At 38.3% G+C, this 23,523-nt stretch overlaps 1 protein-coding gene and 4 non-coding genes across 6 annotated transcripts in view; all 5 read left to right on the top strand.

Annotated features, from left to right (window-relative positions):
- LOC142345669 (uncharacterized) overlaps positions 1–23,523 on the top strand; it is a 710,383-nt gene that overhangs the window by 28,492 nt on the left and 658,368 nt on the right. The window lies entirely within an intron of this gene.
- LOC142347393 (5S ribosomal RNA) lies at positions 5,712–5,830 on the top strand. Its single transcript, XR_012760388.1, has one exon. It is a non-coding gene; the product is annotated as a 5S ribosomal RNA (ribosomal RNA).
- Positions 7,154–7,272, top strand: LOC142347382 (5S ribosomal RNA). The gene has a single exon (XR_012760377.1). It is a non-coding gene; the product is annotated as a 5S ribosomal RNA (ribosomal RNA).
- On the top strand, positions 8,596–8,714 carry LOC142347370 (5S ribosomal RNA). Its single transcript, XR_012760365.1, has one exon. It is a non-coding gene; the product is annotated as a 5S ribosomal RNA (ribosomal RNA).
- On the top strand, positions 13,830–13,948 carry LOC142346929 (5S ribosomal RNA). The gene has a single exon (XR_012759963.1). It is a non-coding gene; the product is annotated as a 5S ribosomal RNA (ribosomal RNA).

The raw sequence follows: 23,523 nt of genomic DNA, 5'->3' as shown, positions 1-23,523 counted from the left end.
CGGTGATCGAAAAAGTTAAGCCTCATCGAGCGCGGATACTTTTTTGGAAATCGGTAAAAACTTGTCCAAAATGGTTCGCGGTGCCAGATTTTTTTATTTTATCCCAAATTATGGCTCAAGTGGAGCATGCCCACAAAAAATGAGCCAAATCGGACTAAAATTGACGATTTGGTGACCAATACAAAGTTCGGTGATCGAAAAAGTTAAGCCTCATCGAGCGCGGATACTTTTTGTAAATGACAATTTCAGCAGTAACCATTGCTCCAAACACACCCCATATACTTGTAAAGGCCATTATAATAGTTCCCCTGCTTGCGTATTATGTATATTTGATATTTGGAACTGTCTCGGAAACATCAATACTAATTGTATAATTTCCCTTTATTAAACTAACTTTTAAGTTAGTGCAAATCGCTCAGTTCCATTCTTTAGGCTGCACTCCACTAACGCAGAGTGCATTCAAATAGAACTTATCAAATAGAGTTATTACTTACCTATTTAATAAGTTTATCACAACAATTAGGCTTTTAAATAATAAATTCAGATGCTATTATTTACAGTTGTTATTTACAATGATGTTGAAATAATTCAGCAGGTTTCATTGATGAATCGTTACAGTTGGTATTTACAAGGAAAATTTATCAGATTTCATTGTTGAAGCTTTACAAATTAAGTACAAATTTCAAATAGTTTTTTGTTTGTTCAGGGGTTTCTTGCCAGGATCCATTTAGGACACTTGCCGTAAATCTAAGAGTTTCAACTTTCATATTTACAAAGACGTCGCGCCAACTATTCAGCCTTAGGGTACTTCTCGCTCCAGATAATTGTTCGCATTTGAGAATTAAATGTTCCGATGTTTCAAACTCTTTTTCGCAATAGCTGCAAATTGGTGACTCTGAAAAATTTTTCATCCATCTAATCTGTTTGTCAACAAGACAATTGAAGGCAAGGCGATATAAAAGATTTTGTTGTTGTGGCAAAAGTTTGTAAAATTTCCAGATATTTTTGGTAAAGAGAGTTAATTCTTTCGTTGAACAATTGTACTTTATGACGGATTTGTTTAAGCGGTCCTCGATAAAACTTGTTGGAAAAACTTGAGCAATGATATACCAGTAAATCTCACTTGTTCTTAAGGCTTTGTTAAGTCTCAGGGAAGTTTCGATGTTGTTCTTAAACAGAAGGATACTGTTGTCAGTTTGAGAGACTTTGAGCTTTAAAGATTTTAACAAAATTGTTAATTCATTTGGAAAGGAAACATCGTTCTCGTTTGATGAGTTAATTTCGTCTATCAGTTTTGCTGAGATTATTTTTGTTGTAATATGTGGAAGAGAGATACCGCCCACAGCAACAGATTGGTAAAGAACTTCACTTCTAATTTCCATTTTGTCACCAGTTTTTAGTAGATTGTTGATGAGTTTTTGAACATTCGTCAGAATATTTACTGTTGTGTCCGTGTGTCTTGAATAATACAGGAACTTTGGAAGGATAAAAGTTTCAATGATTTGTCTCTTGGCTTTTAAAGTTTTCGATCGAGAAATGAAGCGCATGTAAATGGCAATTTGTGTTTTGATGAGATCAAGTAAGTTTGTTGATGATTTATCATTAAAGAATTTAATGCCCAGGATTTTTGTTACACGTACAGTTTTATAGAAAGCTATGTCTCTCGTTGACAGGATCTCACTCTTTTTGACGTTGATTTCTAGTTGAGTGCAATCGCAAAAATCTTTGACAGTGTCAAATAGTCCTTCAATCGATGATATGCGTATTGAGCAAGTAATGTCGTCTGCATAAGCCACTGTTTTTGAGCTGGTGAATCCTTTAATATGTGGTGAGTTGTCTATACAGCAAAGCAAGGGCTCAACAGCAAGTATGAAAAGTAAAGCTGAAAGGGGACAACCTTGCCTAACTCCGCGTTGTAGTACAATTGTTTTGGAAAGGTAGCCATTGATTTCAATAATTGCTTTCGTTTCATTGTAAACTGTTCTGATGGCAGATTTTGTGTATTGGTCAATGCCAATTTTATCGAGAAGGGCGAAGATGTAATCTCTGTCTACTTTGTCAAAAGCTTTTGAAAAATCCAGATTCACAAGGCATTTGTTGTTATTTAGTTGCTTATGGGCTTTTCGAACTTTATTTAATGCTATATGGATTTGTCTTTTGCTCAAGTATGCATGCTGATGTTGGCCTATTATGTCTTCAAGATCTATTATGATTCTGGCAGATAGAATGTGTGATAGAAATTTGAGGTCAGTGTTCAGCAAGCTTATAGGTCTAAATTCATCAACAGTTCTCGGATTATCAGTTTTAGGCAGAAGTTTTAAGATTGCAATATTTTGGCTTTCAGGGACTTTTTCAGTTCGAACAATATTGTTGAAAACGCTTTGTAGCAATGGGGCCATTTCTCTCTTAAAAATCTTGTAAAAGTTTGAGGTTATTCCATCCGAACCCGGTGAGCTCTTTGCATTGAGTTTGTTAATTGCTTTCAATACTTCATCTATGGTGATTTCATTTACATCATTTGTTGCTTCGTTTTTGCGCTCGTTCAAATGGTCAAGAAAAATCTCAAAAGAGCCTTTTTTCTTGCTTTTGTAAAGCTGTGAAAAATGGTTTTCAAAGACTTTGATGATTTCTTCCTGATTTGTTGTAACACTTGCACCAACCCTAAGTGAAGTAATATTGTTCGTGTTGTTTTTTTGCTTTGCCCAAGTTTTCAAGTCTTTCGCGTTTCCAAGTTCGCATGATTGGGTCAGTTTCTTGAAGTGGATGAACTGATCTTTTTGTTTGTTGTTGTAATACGCATTTATTTTCGAGACTGTATCATTATATCGTTTTAAAATTTTTTCATTGGAGTCATGATTTTGTATTTGTTCTCTCAGACTTTTCTCTTCGGCCAGGATGTTTTTCATTTGCGAGCTTAAGATTTTTGATTTATTAATAGCTAAGGCTTGGCAGACATCACGTATGTGGCACTTCAGCTCTTCATAACTTTCATGTGTCAAACAGTTCATTCCAAAGGCTTCTATTTCTGTTTTGATGTACTCTTTGTTTGGAAATAAAATAGCATCGTTCATTTTCCAAAAGCTTTGGCCTCGTTCTTTTTCTTCGCTTTTGTTGCTTAGTTCTAAAAGCATGTGATCTGAGAAATTGCTCCGATGTACTTTCATTTCGCTGTACTCGGTTTGGTTTGTAAAAAAATAGTCTTTTCGTGAAAAAGACGATGTTCTTTTGTCATAGTGTGTGAAATCAAGTACGTCCAGTTCTACCGCTGCATCAAATAGTAGAGCATGCTCTGTAACCGTTTGGAGCTTTACAAATCGCTTAACTCTATCGTCTACGCTTCGAAGAGCAGTTGATGTGTTTCGCGAATCATGACTGAAAGCATTAAAATCCCCTGCTAAAACAATAGATCGTTCCGTGTTGAGTTTCGAGAGATTTGAGCTTAATTGCTTCAACTTTTCACAATAGGAGCTTGTATTCAGATATACATTGAATACAGTTAGATTGAGTTCCGTAAAATTAATTCCAGAGTGATCTCGTGATTGCAGTATTTGATTATCAGTTTTTAGTTCTTCACTCCAAACTGTAACTAAACCTCCACTGCAGTTTATTGCAGGCACTAGATGATAGCGTAATTTGTATTGCTCAAGAACTGTTTCGTGTGAACGAGATAGAGCTGGAATTTTCGATTCTTGGATACACAAAATGAATAAAGTTCCGCTAGCTAATTTGTAGCATTTTTCGATTATTGCGAAGAATTTTTTCGGGCTCTTAAGGCCACATGAATTCAAACAGAAAACTTTGTGCTCAATCATTTTTGTTTTGTTCGAACTGATTTTTCTTCTTAATCCACTGATCGTTCAAGAAGTGTTTTGCGATTTGCGCGTTTTGTTGTTTTTGTGTTTCACTAAGTGGCCTTTTGGCGCCTGGTCTGTACTGTTTGAGAACAGCACTATTATCAAGCTCTAAAGATTGAAACTTCTCCGTATTAAGATAGGCGGAATCATTACATTCAGCGTTTTGTATGTTGGTTGAGGTTTTGTCAGCGTTTTCTGTTTCTTGTTCTATGACTGTAGCATTTTCTGTTGTGCCACTACAAATTTCTTCTGTATAAGTTTCTTCCACTTCCTCTTCATCTATGGTCAAGTTGCAAGAGGAGGTGTCACTGATTGTTTCAGTTTCGGGAGCTTTATGAAAATTTGTTGGTTTCTGCTTTTCAGCACGATTATTCTTTGTTTCTTTGTTTATGTTTTGCACATTTTTGATTCTTTGTAGCTGGTTTTGCCATAAGTAGCACCAATCTTTATGGTGTCCCCGATACTGTAGTTTGCTTTCTTCACAGTAACTGCAGTTATGTAATGAGGGAGCATGGAACTTGATCTCTAAGCTGTTCCATTCTTTGAATTCTGCGATCCGATTTTCATATGACCAAGTTTTTAATCTTTCCTCTTCAGTTGCGTTTTTCACTGTCACACTCAGTGTTGCATAACCATTGAAGATGAGATCGCCTCCTATGTTGTCTTTCATTCGAATAATTGCGGGGCTATGTTCTATTCCCTCTGGAAGATCTATTAGTTTCAGGGCTTCAGTGTCTGTGCAAACATAAGGGAGATTACTGAATTTGATATTGTATCTTCTAGGATAGAATGATTTTTCTGTGTTGAGGAAATGTTTGCCCATAGGAAAAACGGTTTTGCCTAGTAAATTTAGGCCTCTGGATCTAATCGAATGGTATTCCTTTTTGACAGTTGGTGGTGAAACAACAGTCAGCGAATGAAGTCTTTTGTCTCTTATGTATGCGAATGTTTTGCTGATTGTTATTTGATTTCGTGCTTCTTGCGGGAATTCGTGCAGAATTGATTTAGCACACTGAAGATAGGCGTTGTTCAAAGAATCTGTGTTTGAAATAATTGATTTCGTAAAAGGAGGAATAATTTGCATGATCTGGAATTCGCTTGAGTTGGTTTCTTTCGACAAGCCTTTTTGAGTGATTGAAGAATACATATTTTGGTTTTCGCTGGGAGTAGGCGTAATCAACGAGGGGATAGTGTTCTCCCCCATAGGGGAAAACTTAATTGTTTGAAGACGAAGACTTATGAAAAGTAGATTGTGACAAACGAAAGGTTTCTCAAATAAAAATTAGTGTTTTGGAAAACTCAATAACTCTAAGCGCAATAACATTAACTTAATAAGAACTCTAAGCGCTCTACAGTAAAGGAGAGAGCAACTTAAAAAGAGGAACTTAAAAAGCTAAAGCTAAGGAGGAAAGGGATTTAAAAGAAATTTTGAAGAGTAAAATTAGGAGAAAAAGGTAAAAGGAAAAGCCAGGATTTTAAATCTTAGTGAAAAAGCACAACAATTAGGCTAAAAGCAACTCGCTACTGATTTTCCCAATTACCGGCCTAAACCCACTGAAGTCATACTTCCGGTTCAATGTCCGGTTATACAGGTTCCTCGTACCCAATTCATCTGTGCTTTGTTTTGCGGCCGTTCCACTGTATTGTGGATGGTTGGAAGCAAAAAATTTGCGCGTTTGTCATAATACACTGTATGGCTACGAATTGCATAAATTATAACACAACCGTGGCTAAAATTGCATGTATTAAGTGACTATTTTGCAAACCGCAAGGCGGCGAGTTAAAGTGATCCTGTATATGAATATGAGACTACAATACAATACTGTTGTATATAAATTCGCTCCCGCTTACGCAATTGCCTACGACCATACCATGTTGAATGCACCGGTTCTCGTCCGATCACCGAAGTTAAGCAACATTGGGCCTGGTTAGTACTTGGATGGGTGACCGCTTGGGAACACCAGGTGTTGTAGGCTTTTTCTTTTGAGTATTCAAACCTCATAGAATACTTTTATTCGATATTTACACATTTTAGAGCCTCAAAAAGCCTCGGTGATCGAAAAAGTTAAGCCTCATCGAGCGCGGATACTTTTTTGGAAATCGGTAAAAACTTAACCAAAATGGTTCGCGGTGCCAGTTTTTTTTATTTTATCCCAAACTATGGCTCAAGTGGAGCATGCCCACAAAAAATGAGCCAAATCGGACTAAAATTGACGATTTGGTGACCAAAACAAAGTTCGGTGATCGAAAAAGTTAAGCCTCATCGAGCGCGGATACTTTTTTGGAAATCGGTAAAAACTTGTCCAAAATGGTTCGCGGTGCCAGATTTTTTTTATTTTATCCCAAACTATGGCTCAAGTGGAGCATGCCCACAAAAAATGAGCCAAATCGGACTAAAATTGACGATTTGGTGACCAAAACAAAGTTCGGTGATCGAAAAAGTTAAGCCTCATCGAGCGCGGATACTTTTTTGGAAATCGGTAAAAACTTGTCCAAAATGATTCGCGGTGCCAGATTTTTTTTTTATCCCAAACTATGGCTCAAGTGGAGCATGCCCACAAAAAATGAGCCAAATCGGACTAAAATTGACGATTTGGTGACCAAAACAAAGTTCGGTGATCGAAAAAGTTAAGCCTCATCGAGCGCGGATACTTTTTGTAAATGACAATTTCAGCAGTAACCACTGCTCCAAACACACCCCATATACTTGTAAAGGCCATTATAATAGTTCTCCTGCTTGCGTATTATGTATATTTGATATTTGGAACTGTCTCGGAAACATCAATACTAATTGTATAATTTCCCTTTATTAAACTAACTTTTAAGTTAGTGCAAATCGCTCAGTTCCATTCTTTAGGCTGCACTCCGCTAACGCAGAGTGCATTCAAATAAAACTTATCAAATAGAGTTAATACTTACCTATTTAATAAGTTTATCACAACAATTAGGCTAAAAGCAACTCGCTACTGATTTTCCCAATTACCGGCCTAAACCCACTGAAGTCATACTTCCGGTTCAATGTCCGGTTATACAGGTTCCTCGTACCCAATTCATCTGTGCTTTGTTTTGCGGCCGTTCCACTGTATTGTGGATGGTTGGAAGCAAAAAATTTGCGCGTTTGTCATAATACACTGTATGGCTACGAATTGCATAAATTATAACACAACCGTGGCTAAAATTGCATGTATTAAGTGACTATTTTGCAAACCGCAAGGCGGCGAGTTAAAGTGATCCTGTATATGAATATGAGACTACAATACAATACTGTTGTATATAAATTCGCTCCCGCTTACGCAAATGCCTACGACCATACCATGTTGAATGCACCGGTTCTCGTCCGATCACCGAAGTTAAGCAACATTGGGCCTGGTTAGTACTTGGATGGGTGACCGCTTGGGAACACCAGGTGTTGTAGGCTTTTTCTTTTGAGTATTCAAACCTCATAGAATACTTTTATTCGATATTTACACATTTTAGAGCCTCAAAAAGCCTCGGTGATCGAAAAAGTTAAGCCTCATCGAGCGCGGATACTTTTTTGGAAATCGGTAAAAACTTGTCCAAAATGGTTCGCGGTGCCAGTTTTTTTTTATTTTATCCCAAACTATGGCTCAAGTCGAGCATGCCCACAAAAAATGAGCCAAATCGGACTAAAATTGACGATTTGGTGACCAAAACAATGTTCGGTGATCGAAAAAGTTAAGCCTCATCGAGCGCGGATACTTTTTTGGAAATCGGTAAAAACTTGTCCAAAATGGTTCGCGGTGCCAGATTTTTTTTTTATCCCAAACTATGGCTCAAGTGGAGCATGCCCACAAAAAATGAGCCAAATCGGACTAAAATTGACGATTTGGTGACCAAAACAAAGTTCGGTGATCGAAAAAGTTAAGCCTCATCGAGCGCGGATACTTTTTTGGAAATCGGTAAAAACTTGTCCAAAATGGTTCGCGGTGCCAGATTTTTTTATTTTATCCCAAACTATGGCTCAAGTGGAGCATGCCAACAACAAATGAGCCAAATCGGACTAAAATTGACGATTTGGTGACCAAAACAAAGTTCGGTGATCGAAAAAGTTAAGCCTCATCGAGCGCGGATACTTTTTGTAAATGACAATTTCAGCAGTAACCATTGCTCCAAACACACCCCATATACTTGTAAAGGCCATTATAATAGTTCCCCTGCTTGCGTATTATGCATTTTTGATATTTGGAACTGTCTCGGAAACATCAATACTAATTGTATAATTTCCCTTTATTAAACTAACTTTTAAGTTAGTGCAAATCGCTCAGTTCCATTCTTTAGGCTGCACTCCGCTAACGCAGAGTGCATTCAAATAAAACTTATCAAATAGAGTTAATACTTACCTATTTAATAAGTTTATCACAACAATTAGGCTAAAAGCAACTCGCTACTGATTTTCCCAATTACCGGCCTAAACCCACTGAAGTCATACTTCCGGTTCAATGTCCGGTTATACAGGTTCCTCGTACCCAATTCATCTGTGCTTTGTTTTGCGGCCGTTCCACTGTATTGTGGATGGTTGGAAGCAAAAAAATTGCGCGTTTGTCATAATACACTGTATGGCTACGAATTGCATAAATTATAACACAACCGTGGCTAAAATTGCATGTATTAAGTGACTATTTTGCAAACCGCAAGGCGGCGAGTTAAAGTGATCCTGTATATGAATATGAGACTACAATACAATACTGTTGTATATAAATTCGCTCCCGCTTACGCAAATGCCTACGACCATACCATGTTGAATGCACCGGTTCTCGTCCGATCACCGAAGTTAAGCAACATTGGGCCTGGTTAGTACTTGGATGGGTGACCGCTTGGGAACACCAGGTGTTGTAGGCTTTTTCTTTTGAGTATTCAAACCTCATAGAATACTTTTATTCGATATTTACACATTTTAGAGCCTCAAAAAGCCTCGGTGATCGAAAAAGTTAAGCCTCATCGAGCGCGGATACTTTTTTGGAAATCGGTAAAAACTTGTCCAAAATGGTTCGCGGTGCCAGTTTTTTTTATTTTATCCCAAACTATGGCTCAAGTCGAGCATGCCCACAAAAAATGAGCCAAATCGGACTAAAATTGACGATTTGGTGACCAAAACAATGTTCGGTGATCGAAAAAGTTAAGCCTCATCGAGCGCGGATACTTTTTTGGAAATCGGTAAAAACTTGTCCAAAATGGTTCGCGGTGCCAGATTTTTTTTTTATCCCAAACTATGGCTCAAGTGGAGCATGCCCACAAAAAATGAGCCAAATCGGACTAAAATTGACGATTTGGTGACCAAAACAAAGTTCGGTGATCGAAAAAGTTAAGCCTCATCGAGCGCGGATACTTTTTTGGAAATCGGTAAAAACTTGTCCAAAATGGTTCGCGGTGCCAGATTTTTTTATTTTATCCCAAACTATGGCTCAAGTGGAGCATGCCAACAACAAATGAGCCAAATCGGACTAAAATTGACGATTTGGTGACCAAAACAAAGTTCGGTGATCGAAAAAGTTAAGCCTCATCGAGCGCGGATACTTTTTGTAAATGACAATTTCAGCAGTAACCATTGCTCCAAACACACCCCATATACTTGTAAAGGCCATTATAATAGTTCCCCTGCTTGCGTATTATGCATTTTTGATATTTGGAACTGTCTCGGAAACATCAATACTAATTGTATAATTTCCCTTTATTAAACTAACTTTTAAGTTAGTGCAAATCGCTCAGTTCCATTCTTTAGGCTGCAATCCGCTAACGCAGAGTGCATTCAAATAAAACTTATCAAATAGAGTTAATACTTACCTATTTAATAAGTTTATCACAACAATTAGGCTTTTAAATAATAAATTCAGATGCTATTATTTACAGTTGTTATTTACAATGATGTTGAAATAATTCAGCAGGTTTCATTGATGAATCGTTACAGTTGGTATTTACAAGGAAAATTTATCAGATTTCATTGTTGAAGCTTTACAAATTAAGTACAAAATTCAAATAGTTTTTTGTTTGTTCAGGGGTTTCTTGCCAGGATCCATATAGGACACTTGCCGTAAATCTAAGAGTTTCAACTTTCATATTTACAAAGACGTCGCGCCAACTATTTAGCCTTAGGGTACTTCTCGCTCCAGATAATTGTTCGCATTTGAGAATTAAATGTTCCGATGTTTCAAACTCTTTTTCGCAATAGCTGCAAATTGGTGACTCTGAAAAATTTTTCATCCATCTAATCTGTTTGTCAACAAGACAATTGAAGGCAAGGCGATATAAAAGATTTTGTTGTTGTGGCAAAAGTTTGTAAAATTTCCAGATATTTTTGCTAAAGAGAGTTAATTCTTTCGTTGAACAATTGTACTTTATGACGGATTTGTTTAAGCGGTCCTCGATTAAACTTGCTGGAAAAACTTGAGCAATGATATACCAGTAAATCTCACTTGTTCTTAAGGCTTTGTTAAGTCTCAGGGAAGTTTCGATGTTGTTCTTAAACAGAAGGATACTGTTGTCAGTTTGAGAGACTTTGAGCTTTAAAGATTTTAACAAAATTGTTAAGTCATTTGGAAAGGAAACATCGTTCTCGTTTGATGAGTTAATTTCGTCTATCAGTTTTGCTGAGATTATTTTTGATGTAATATGTGGAAGAGAGATACCGACCACAGCAACAGATTGGTAAAGAACTTCACTTCTAATTTCCATTTTGTCACCAGTTTTTAGTAGATTGTTGATGAGTTTTTGAACATTCGTCAGAATGTTTACTGTTGTGTCCGTGTGTCTTGAATAATACAGGAACTTTGGAAGGATATAAGTTTCAATGATTTGTCTCTTGGCTCCTAAAGTTTTCGATCGAGAAATGAAGCGCATGTAAATGGCAATTTGTGTTTTGATGAGATCAAGTAAGTTTGTTGATGATTTATCAGTAAAGAATTTAATGCCCAGGATTTTTGTTACACGTACAGTTTTATAGAAAGCTATGTCTCTCGTTGACAGGATCTCACTCTTTTTGACGTTGATTTCTAGTTGAGTGCAATCGCAAAAATCTTTGACAGTGTCAAATAGTCCTTCAATCGATGATATGCGTATTGAGCAAGTAATGTCGTCTGCATAAGCCACTGTTTTTGAGCTGGTGAATCCTTTAATATGTGGTGAGTTGTCTATACAGCAAAGCAAGGGCTCAACAGTAAGTATGAAAAGTAAAGCTGAAAGGGGACAACCTTGCCTAACTCCGCGTTGTAGTACAATTGTTTTGGAAAGGTAGCCATTGATTTCAATAATTGCTTTCGTTTCATTGTAAACTGTTCTGATGGCAGATTTTGTGTATTGGTCAATGCCAATTTTATCGAGAAGGGCGAAGATGTAATCTCTGTCTACTTTGTCAAAAGCTTTTGAAAAATCCAGATTCACAAGGCATTTGCTGTTATTTAGTTGCTTATGGGCTTTTCGAACTTTATTTAATGCTATATGGATTTGTCTTTTGCTCAAGTATGCATGCTGATGTTGGCCTATTATGTCTTCAAGATCTATTATGATTCTGGCAGATAGAATGTGTGATAGAATTTTGAGGTCAGTGTTCAGCAAGCTTATAGGTCTAAATTCATCAACAGTTCTCGGATTATCAGTTTTAGGCAGAAGTTTTAAGATTGCAATATTTTGGCTTTCAGGGACTTTTTCAGTTCGAACAATATTGTTGAAAACGCTTTGTAGCAATGGGGCCATTTCTCTCTTAAAAATCTTGTAAAAGTTTGAGGTTATTCCATCCGAACCCGGTGAGCTCTTTGCATTGAGTTTGTTAATTGCTTTCAATACTTCATCTATGGTGATTTCATTTACATCATTTGTTGCTTCGTTTTTGCGCTCGTTCAAATGGTCAAGAAAAATCTCAAAAGAGCCTTTTTTCTTGTTTTTGTAAAGCTGTGAAAAATGGTTTTCAAAGACTTTGATGATTTCTTCCTGATTTGTTGTAACACTTGCACCAACCCTAAGTGAAGTAATATTGTTCGTGTTGTTTTTTTGCTTTGCCCAAGTTTTCAAGTCTTTCGCGTTTTCAAGTTCGCATGATTGGGTGAGTTTCTTGAAGTGGATGAACTGATCTTTTTGTTTGTTGTTGTCATAAGCATTTATTTTTGAGACTGTATCATTATAACGTTTTAAATTTTTTTCATTGGAGTCATGATTTTGTATTTGTTCTCTCAGCCTTTTCTCTTCGGCCAGGATGTTTTTCATTTGCGAGGTTAAAATTTTTGATTTATTAATAGCTAAGGCTTGGCAGACATCACGTATGTGGCACTTCAGCTCTTCATAACTTTCATGTGTCAAACAGTTCATTCCAAAGGCTTCTATTTCTGTTTTGATGTACTCTTTGTTTGGAAATAAAATAGCATCGTTCATTTTCCAAAAGCTTTGGCCTCGTTCTTTTTCTTCGCTTTTGTTGCTTAGTTCTAACAGCATGTGATCTGAGAAATTGCTCCGATGTACTTTCATTTCGCTGTACTGGGTTTGGTTTGTAAAAAAATAGTCTATTCGTGAAAAAGACGATGTTCTTTTGTCATAGTTTGTGAAATCAAGTACGTCCAGTTCTACCGCTGCATCAAATAGTAGAGCATGCTCTGTAACCGTTTGGAGCTTTACAAATCGCTTAACTCTATCGTCTACGGTTCGAAGAGCAGTTGATGTGTTTCGCGAATCATGACTGAAAGCATTAAAATCCCCTGCTAAAACAATAGATCGTTCCGTGTTGAGTTTCGAGAGATTTGAGCTTAATTGCTTCAACTTTTCACAATAGGAGCTTGTATTCAGATATACATTGAATACAGTTAGATTGAGTTCCGTAAAATTAATTCCAGAGTGATCTCGTGATTGCAGTATTTGATTATCAGTTTTTAGTTCTTCACTCCAAACTGTAACTAAACCTCCACTGCAGTTTATTGCAGGCACTAGATGATAGCGTAATTTGTATTGCTCAAGAACTGTTTCGTGTGAATGAGATAGAGCTGGAATTTTCGATTCATGGATACACAAAATGAATAAAGTTCCGCTAGCTAATTTGTAGCATTTTTCGATTATTGCGAAGAATTTTTTTGTCGGGCTCTTAAGGCCACATGAATTCAAACAGAAAACTTTGTGCTCAATCATTTTTGTTTTGTTCGAACTGATTTTTCTTCTTAATCCACTGATCGTTCAAGAAGTGTTTTGCGATTTGCGCGTTTTGTTGTTTTTGTGTTTCACTAAGTAGCCTTTTGGCGCCTGGTCTGTACTGTTTGAGAACAGCACTATTATCAAACTCTAAAGATTGAAACTTCTCTGTATTAAGATAGGCGGAATCATTACATTCAGCGTTTTGTATGTTGGTTGAGGTTTTGTCAGCGTTTTCTGTTTCTTGTTCTATGACTGTAGCATTTTCTGTTGTGCCACTACAAATTTCTTCTGTATAAGTTTCTTCCACTTCCTCTTCATCTATGGTCAAGTTGCAAGAGGAGGTGTCACTGATTGTTTCAGTTTCGGGAGCTTTATGAAAATTTGTTGGTTTCTGCTTTTCAGCACGATTATTCTTTGTTTCTTTGTTTATGTTTTGCACATTTTTGATTCTTTGTAGCTGGTTTTGCCATAAGTAGCTGGCTTTTCCACAAAAATTAGGCTAAAAGCAACTCGCTACTGATTTTCCCAATTACCGGCCTAAACCCACTGAAGTCATACTTCCGGTTCAATGTCCGGTTATACAGGTTCCTCGTACCCAATTCATCTGTGCTTTGTTTTGCGGCCGTTCCACTGTATTGTGGATGGTTGGAAGCAAAAAGTTTGCGCGTTTGTCATAATACACTGTATGGCTACGAATTGCATAAATTATAACACAACCGTGGCTAAAATTGCATGTATTAAGTGACTATTTTGCAAACCGCAAGGCGGCGAGTTAAAGTGATCCTGTATATGAATATGAGACTACAATACAATACTGTTGTATATAAATTCGCTCCCGCTTACGCAAATGCCTACGACCATACCATGTTGAATGCACCGGTTCTCGTCCGATCACCGAAGTTAAGCAACATTGGGCCTGGTTAGTACTTGGATGGGTGACCGCTTGGGAGCACCAGGTGTTGTAGGCTTTTTCTTTTGAGTATTCAAACCTCATAGAATACTTTTATTCGATATTTACACATTTTAGAGCCTCAAAAAGCCTCGGTGATCGAAAAAGTTAAGCCTTATCGAGCGCGGATACTTTTTGGGAAATCGGTAAAAACTTGTCCAAAATGGTTCGCGGTGCCAATTTTTTTTATTTTATCCCAAACTATGGCTCAAGTGGAGCATGCCCACAAAAAATGAGCCAAATCGGACTAAAATTGACGATTTGGTGACCAAAACAAAGTTCGGTGATCGAAAAATTTAAGCCTCATCGAGCGCGGATACTTTTTTGGAAATCGGTAAAAACTTGTCCAAAATGGTTCGCGATGCCAGTTTTTTTATTTTATCCCAAAGTATGGCTCAAGTGGAGCATGCCCACAAAAAATGAGCCAAATCGGACTAAAATTGACGATTTGGTGACCAAAACAAAGTTCGGTGATCGAAAAAGTTAAGCCTCATCGAGCGCGGATACTTTTTTGGAAATCGGTAAAAACTTGTCCAAAATGGTTCGCGGTGCCAGATTTTTTTATTTTATCCCAAACTATGGCTCAGGTGGAGCATGCCCACAAAAAATGAGCCAAATCGGACTAAAATTGACGATTTGGTGACCAAAACAAAGTTCGGTGATCGAAAAAGTTAAGCCTCATCGAGCGCGGATACTTTTTTGGAAATCGGTAAAAACTTGTCCAAAATGGTTCGCGGTGCCAGATTTTTTTATTTTATCCAAAACTATGGCTCAAGTGGAGCATGCCCACAAAAAATGAGCCAAATCGGACTAAAATTGACGATTTGGTGACCAAAACAAAGTTCGGTGATCGAAAAAGTTAAGCCTCATCGAGCGCGGATACTTTTTTGGAAATCGGTAAAAACTTGTCCAAAATGGTTCGCGGTGCCAGATTTTTTAATTTTATCCCAAACTATGGCTCAAGTGGAGCATGCCCACAAAAAATGAGCCAAATCGGACTAAAATTGACGATTTGGTGACCAAAACAAAGTTCGGTGATCGAAAAAGTTAAGCCTCATCGAGCGCGGAAACTTTTTTGGAAATCGGTAAAAACTTGTCCAAAATGGTTCGTGGTGCCAGATTTTTTTATTTTATCCCAAACTATGGCTCAAGTGGAGCATGCCCACAAAAAATGAGCCAAATCGGACTAAAATTGACGATTTGGTGACCAAAACAAAGTTCGGTGATCGAAAAAGTTAAGCCTCATCGAGCGCGGATACTTTTCTGGAAATCGGTAAAAACTTGTCCAAAATGGTTCGCGGTGCCAGATTTTTTATTTTATCCCAAACTGTGGCTCAAGTGGAGCATGCCAACAAAAAATGAGCCAAATCGGACTAAAATTGACGATTTGGTGACCAAAACAGAGTTCGGTGATCGAAAAAGTTAAGCCTCATCGAGCGCGGATACTTTTTTGGAAATCGGTAAAAACTTGTCCAAAATGGTTCGCGGTGCCAGATTTTTTATTTTATCCCAAACTATTGCTCAAGTGGAGCATGCCCACAACAAATGAGCCAAATCGGACTAAAATTGACGATTTGGTGACCAAAACAAAGTTCGGTGATCGAAAAAGTTAAGCCTCATCGAGCGCGGATACTTTTTTGGAAATCGGTAAAAACTTGTCCAAAATGGTTCGCGGTGCCAGATTTTTTTATTTTATCCCAAACTATGGCTCAAGTGGAGCATGCCCACAAAAAATGAGCCAAATCGGACTAAAATTGACGATTTGGTGACCAAAACAAAGTTCGGTGATCGAAAAAGTTAAGCCTCATCGAGCGCGGATACTTTTTTGGAAATCGGTAAAAACTTGTCCAAAATGGTTCGCGGTGCCAAATTTTTTTATTTTATCCGAAACTATGGCTCAAGTGGAGCATGCCCACAAAAAATGAGCCAAATCGGACTAAAATTGACGATTTGGTGACCAAAACAAAGTTCGGTGATCGAAAAAGTTAAGCCTCATCGAGCGCGGATACTTTTTTGGAAATCGGTAAAAACTTGTCCAAAATGGTTCGCGGTGCCAGATTTTTTAATTTTATCCCAAACTATGGCTCAAGTGGAGCATGCCCACAAAAAATGAGCCAAATCGGACTAAAATTGACGATTTGGTGACCAAAACAAAGTTCGGTGATCGAAAAAGTTAAGCCTCATCGAGCGCGGATACTTTTTTGGAAATCGGTAAAAACTTGTCCAAAATGGTTCGCGGTGCCAGATTTTTTAATTTTATCCCAAACTATGGCTCAAGTGGAGCATGCCCACAAAAAATGAGCCAAATCGGACTAAAATTGACGATTTGGTGACCAAAACAAAGTTCGGTGATCGAAAAAGTTAAGCCTCATCGAGCGCGGATACTTTTTTGGAAATCGGTAAAAACTTGTCCAAAATGGTTCGCGGTGCCAGATTTTTTTTATTTTATCCCAAACTATGGCTCAAGTGGAGCATGCCCACAAAAAATGAGCCAAATCGGACTAAAATTGACGATTTGGTGACCAAAACAAAGTTCGGTGATCGAAAAAGTTAAGCCTCATCGAGCGCGGATACTTTTTTGGAAATCGGTAAAAACTTGTCCAAAATGGTTCGCGGTGCCAGATTTTTTTATTTTATCCCAAACTATGGCTCAAGTGGAGCATGCCAACAAAAAATGAGCCAAATCGGACTAAAATTGACGATTTGGTGACCAAAACAAAGTTCGGTGATCGAAAAAGTTAAGCCTCATCGAGCGCGGATACTTTTTTGGAAATCGGTAAAAACTTGTCCAAAATGGTTCGCGGTGCCAAATTTTTTTTATTTTATCCCAAACTATGGCTCAAGTGGAGCATGCTCACAACAAATGAGCCAAATCGGACTAAAATTGACGATTTGGTGACCAAAACAAAGTTCGGTGATCGAAAAAGTTAAGCCTCATCGAGCGCGGATACTTTTTTGGAAATCGGTAAAAACTTGTCCAAAATGGTTCGCGGTGCCAGATTTTTTTATTTTATCCCAAACTCTGGCTCAAGTGGAGCATGCCCACAAAAAATGAGCCAAATCGGACTAAAATTGACGATTTGGTGACCAAAACAAAGTTCGGTGATCGAAAAAGTTAAGCCTCATCGAGCGCGGATACTTTTTTGGAAATCGGTAAAAACTTGTCCAAAATGGTTCGCGGTGCCAGATTTTTTTATTTTATCCCAGACTATGGCTCAAGTGGAGCATGCCCACAAAAAATGAGCCAAATCGGACTAAAATTGACGATTTGGTGACCAAAACAAAGTTCGGTGATCGAAAAAGTTAAGCCTCATCGAGCGCGGATACTTTTTTGGAAATCGGTAAAAACTTGTCCAAAATGGTTCGCGGTGCCAGATTTTTTAATTTTATCCCAAACTGTGGCTCAAGTGGAGCATGCCCACAAAAAATGAGCCAAATCGGACTAAAATTGACGATTTGGTGACCAAAACAAAGTTCGGTGATCGAAAATGTTAAGCCTCATCGAGCGCGGATACTTTTTTTGGAAATCGGTAAAAACTTGTCCAAAATGGTTCGCGGTGCCAGATTTTTTTATTTTATCCCAAACTATGGCTCAAGTGGAGCATGCCCACAAAAAATGAGCCAAATCGGACTAAAATTGACGATTTGGTGACCAAAACAAAGTTCGGTGATCGAAAAAGTTAAGCCTCATCGAGCGCGGATACTTTTTTGGAAATCGGTAAAAACTTGTCCAAAATGGTTCGCGGTGCCAGATTTTTTAATTTTATACCAAACTATGGCTCAAGTGGAGCATGCCCACAAGAAATGAGCCAAATCGGACTAAAATTGACGATTTGGTGACCAAAACAAAGTTCGGTGATCGAAAAAGTTAAGCCTCATCGAGCGCGGATACTTTTTTGGAAATCGGTAAAAACTTGTCCAAAATGGTTCGCGGTGCCAGATTTTTTTATTTTATCCCAAACTATGGCTCAAGTGGAGCATGCCCACAAAAAATGAGCCAAATCGGACTAAAATTGACGATTTGGTGACCAAAACAAAGTTCGGTGATCGAAAAAGTTAAGCCTCATCGAGCGCGGATACTTTTTTGGAAATCGGTAAAAACTTGTCCAAAATGGTTCGCGGTGCCAGATTTTTTTATTTTATCCCAAACTATGGCTCAAGTGGAGCATGCCAACAAAAAATGAGCCAAATCGGACTAAAATTGACGATTTGGTGACCAAAACAAAGTTCGGTGATCGAAAAAGTTAAGCCTCATCGAGCGCGGATACTTTTTTGGAAATCGGTAAAAACTTGTCCAAAATGGTTCGCGGTGCCAGATTTTTTAATTTTATCCCAAACTATGGCTCAAGTGGAGCATGCCCACAAAAAATGAGCCAAATCGGACTAAAATTGACGATTTGGTGACCAAAACAAAATTCGGTGATCGAAAAAGTTAAGCCTCATCGAGCGCGGATACTTTTTGGAAATTGGTGAAAACTTGTCCAAAATGGTTCGCGGTGCCAGATTTTTTTATTTTATCCCAAACTATGGCTCAAGTGGAGCATGCCCACAAAAAATGAGCCAAATCGGACTAAAATTGACGATTTGGTGACCAAAACAAAGTTCGGTGATCGAAAAAGTTAAGCCTCATCGAGCGCGGATACTTTTTTGGAAATCGGTGAAAACTTGTCCAAAATGGTTCGCGGTGCCAGATTTTTTTATTTTATCCCAAACTATGGCTCAAGTGGAGCATGCCAACAAAAAATGAGCCAAATCGGACTAAAATTGACGATTTGGTGACCAAAACAAAGTTCGGTGATCGAAAAAGTTAAGCCTCATCGAGCGCGGATACTTTTTTGGAAATCGGTAAAAACTTGTCCAAAATTGTTCGCGGTGCCAGATTTTTTAATTTTATCCCAAACTATGGCTCAAGTGGAGCATGCCCACAAAAAATGAGCCAAATCGGACTAAAATTGACGATTTGGTGACCAAAACAAAGTTCGGTGATCGAAAAAGTTAAGCCTCATCGAGCGCGGATACTTTTTTGGAAATCGGTAAAAACTTGTCCAAAATGGTTCGCGGTGCCAGATTTTTTTATTTTATCCCAAACTATGGCTCAAGTGGAGCATGCCCACAAAAAATGAGCCAAATCGGACTAAAATTGACGATTTGGTGACCAAAACAAAGTTCGGTGATCGAAAAAGTTAAGCCTCATCGAGCGCGGATACTTTTTTGGAAATCGGTAAAAACTTGTCCAAAATGGTTCGCGGTGCCAGATTTTTTTATTTTATCCCAAACTATGGCTCAAGTGGAGCATGCCAACAAAAAATGAGCCAAATCGGACTAAAATTGACGATTTGGTGACCAAAAAAAAGTTCGGTGATCGAAAAAGTTAAGCCTCATCGAGCGCGGATACTTTTTTGGAAATCGGTAAAAACTTGTCCAAAATGGTTCGCGGTGCCAGATTTTTTAATTTTATCCCAAACTATGGCTCAAGTGGAGCATGCCCAAAAAAATGAGCCAAATTGGACTAAAATTGACGATTTGGTGACCAAAACAAAGTTCGGTGATCGAAAAAGTTAAGCCTCATCGAGCGCGGATACTTTTTTGGAAATCGGTAAAAACTTGTCCAAAATGGTTCGCGGTGCCAGATTTTTTTATTTTATCCCAAACTATGGCTCAAGTGGAGCATGCCCACAAAAAATGAGCCAAATCGGACTAAAATTGACGATTTGGTGACCAAAACAAAGTTCGGTGATCGAAAAAGTTAAGCCTCATCGAGCGCGGATACTTTTTTGGAAATCGGTAAAAACTTGTCCAAAATGGTTCGCGGTGCCAGATTTTTTAATTTTATCCCAAACTATGGCTCAAGTGGAGCATGCCCACAAAAAATGAGCCAAATTGGACTAAAATTGACGATTTGGTGACCAAAACAAAGTTCGGTGATCGAAAAAGTTAAGCCTCATCGAGCGCGGATACTTTTTTGGAAATCGGTAAAAACTTGTCCAAAATGGTTCGCGGTGCACAATTTTTTTATTTTATCCCAAACTATGGCTCAAGTGGAGCATGCCCACAAAAAATGAGCCAAATCGGACTAAAATTGACGATTTGGTGACCAAAACAAAGTTCGGTGATCGAAAAAGTTAAGCCTCATCGAGCGCGGATACTTTTTTGGAAATTGGTAAAAACTTGTCCAAAATGGTTCGCGGTGCCAGATTTTTTTATTTTATCCCAAACTATGGCTCAAGTGGAGCATGCCCACAAAAAATGAGCCAAATCGGACTAAAATTGACGATTTGGTGACCAAAACAAAAATTGGTGATCGAAAAAGTTAAGCCTCATCGAGCGCGGATACTTTTTTGGAAATCGGTAAAAACTTGTCCAAAATGGTTCGCGGTGCACAATTTTTTTATTTTATCCCGAACTATGGCTCAAGTGGAGCATGCCCACAAAAAATGAGCCAAATCGGACTAAAATTGACGATTTGGTGACCAAAACAAAGTTCGGTGATCGAAAAAGTTAAGCCTCATCGAGCGCGGATACTTTTTTGGAAATCGGTAAAAACTTGTCCAAAATGGTTCGCGGTGCCAGATTTTTTTATTTTATCCCTAACTATGGCTCAAGTGGAGCATGCCCACAAAAAATGAGCCAAATCGGACTAAAATTGACGATTTGGTGACCAAAACAAAGTTCGGTGATCGAAAAAGTTAAGCCTCATCGAGCGCGGATACTTTTTTGGAAATCGGTAAAAACTTGTCCAAAATGGTTCGCGGTGCCAGATTTTTTTATTTTATCCCAAACTATGGCTCAAGTGGAGCATGCCCACAAAAAATGAGCCAAATCGGACTAAAATTGACGATTTGGTGACCAAAACAAAGTTCGGTGATCGAAAAAGTTAAGCCTCATCGAGCGCGGATACTTTTTTGGAAATCGGTAAAAACTTGTCCAAAATGGTTCGCGGTGCCAGATTTTTTTATTTTATCCCAAACTATGGCTCAAGTGGAGCATGCCAACAAAAAATGAGCCAAATCGGACTAAAATTGACGATTTGGTGACCAAAACAAAGTTCGGTGATCGAAAAAGTTAAGCCTCATCGAGCGCGGATACTTTTTTGGAAATCGGTAAAAACTTGTCCAAAATGGTTCGCGGTGCCAGATTTTTTAATTTTATCCCAAACTATGGCTCAAGTGGAGCATGCCCAAAAAAATGAGCCAAATTGGACTAAAATTGACGATTTGGTGACCAAAACAAAGTTCGGTGATCGAAAAAGTTAAGCCTCATCGAGCGCGGATACTTTTTTGGAAATCGGTAAAAACTTGTCCAAAATGGTTCGCGGTGCCAGATTTTTTTATTTTATCCCAAACTATGGCTCAAGTGGAGCATGCCAACAAAAAATGAGCCAAATCGGACTAAAATTGACGATTTGGTGACCAAAACAAAGTTCGGTGATCGAAAAAGTTAAGCCTCATCGAGCGCGGATACTTTTTTGGAAATCGGTAAAAACTTGTCCAAAATGGTTCGCGGTGCCAGATTTTTTTATTTTATCCCAAACTATGGCTCAAGTGGAGCATGCCAACAAAAAATGAGCCAAATCGGACTAAAATTGACGATTTGGTGACCAAAACAAAGTTCGGTGATCGAAAAAGTTAAGCCTCATCGAGCGCGGATACTTTTTTGGAAATCGGTAAAAACTTGTCCAAAATGGTTCGCGGTGCCAGATTTTTTAATTTTATCCCAAACTATGGCTCAAGTGGAGCATGCCCAAAAAAATGAGCCAAATTGGACTAAAATTGACGATTTGGTGACCAAAACAAAGTTCGGTGATCGAAAAAGTTAAGCCTCATCGAGCGCGGATACTTTTTTGGAAATCGGTAAAAACTTGTCCAAAATGGTTCGCGGTGCCAGATTTTTTTATTTTATCCCAAACTATGGCTCAAGTGGAGCATGCCCACAAAAAATGAGCCAAATCGGACTAAAATTGACGATTTGGTGACCAAAACAAAGTTCGGTGATCGAAAAAGTTAAGCCTCATCGAGCGCGGATACTTTTTTGGAAATCGGTAAAAACTTGTCCAAAATGGTTCGCGGTGCCAGATTTTTTAATTTTATCCCAAACTATGGCTCAAGTGGAGCATGCCCACAAAAAATGAGCCAAATTGGACTAAAATTGACGATTTGGTGACCAAAACAAAGTTCGGTGATCGAAAAAGTTAAGCCTCATCGAGCGCGGATACTTTTTTGGAAATCGGTAAAAACTTGTCCAAAATGGTTCGCGGTGCACAATTTTTTTATTTTATCCCAAACTATGGCTCAAGTGGAGCATGCCCACAAAAAATGAGCCAAATCGGACTAAAATTGACGATTTGGTGACCAAAACAAAGTTCGGTGATCGAAAAAGTTAAGCCTCATCGAGCGCGGATACTTTTTTGGAAATTGGTAAAAACTTGTCCAAAATGGTTCGCGGTGCCAGATTTTTTTATTTTATCCCAAACTATGGCTCAAGTGGAGCATGCCCACAAAAAATGAGCCCAATCGGACTAAAATTGACGATTTGGTGACCAAAACAAAAATTGGTGATCGAAAAAGTTAAGCCTCATCGAGCGCGGATACTTTTTTGGAAATCGGTAAAAACTTGTCCAAAATGGTTCGCGGTGCACAATTTTTTTATTTTATCCCAAACTATGGCTCAAGTGGAGCATGCCCACAAAAAATGAGCCAAATCGGACTAAAATTGACGATTTGGTGACCAAAACAAAGTTCGGTGATCGAAAAAGTTAAGCCTCATCGAGCGCGGATACTTTTTTGGAAATCGGTAAAAACTTGTCCAAAATGGTTCGCGGTGCCAGATTTTTTTATTTTATCCCTAACTATGGCTCAAGTGGAGCATGCCCACAAAAAATGAGCCAAATCGGACTAAAATTGACGATTTGGTGACCAAAACAAAGTTCGGTGATCGAAAAAGTTAAGCCTCATCGAGCGCGGATACTTTTTTGGAAATCGGTAAAAACTTGTCCAAAATGGTTCGCTGTGCAAGATTTTTTTATTTTATCCCAAACTATGGCTCAAGTGGAGCATGCCCACAAAAAATGAGCCAAATCGGACTAAAATTGACGATTTGGTGACCAAAACAAAGTTCGGTGATCGAAAAAGTTAAGCCTCATCGAGCGCGGATACTTTTTTGGAAATCGGTAAAAACTTGTCCAAAATGGTTCGCGGTGCCAGATTTTTTTATTTTATCCCTAACTATGGCTCAAGTGGAGCATGCCAACAAAAAATGAGCCAAATCGGACTAAAATTGACGATTTGGTGACCAAAACAAAGTTCGGTGATCGAAAAAGTTAAGCCTCATCGAGCGCGGATACTTTTTTTTTGGAAATCGGTAAAAACTTGTCCAAAATGGTTCGCTGTGCAAGATTTTTTTATTTTATCCCAAACTATGGCTCAAGTGGAGCATGCCCACAAAAAATGAGCCAAATCGGACTAAAATTGACGATTTGGTGACCAATACAAAGTTCGGTGATCGAAAAAGTTAAGCCTCATCGAGCGCGGATACTTTTTTGGAAATCGGTAAAAACTTGTCCAAAATGGTTCGCGGTGCCAGATTTTTTTATTTTAT

This window comes from Convolutriloba macropyga, chromosome 9 (genome assembly GCF_964194025.1).
Source record: "Convolutriloba macropyga chromosome 9, txConMacr16.3, whole genome shotgun sequence".
Classification (NCBI taxonomy): Eukaryota; Metazoa; Xenacoelomorpha; order Acoela; family Convolutidae; genus Convolutriloba; species Convolutriloba macropyga.
Note: the sequence above shows the minus strand (reverse complement) of the source record. Positions and strands in the feature narration are given on the sequence as shown.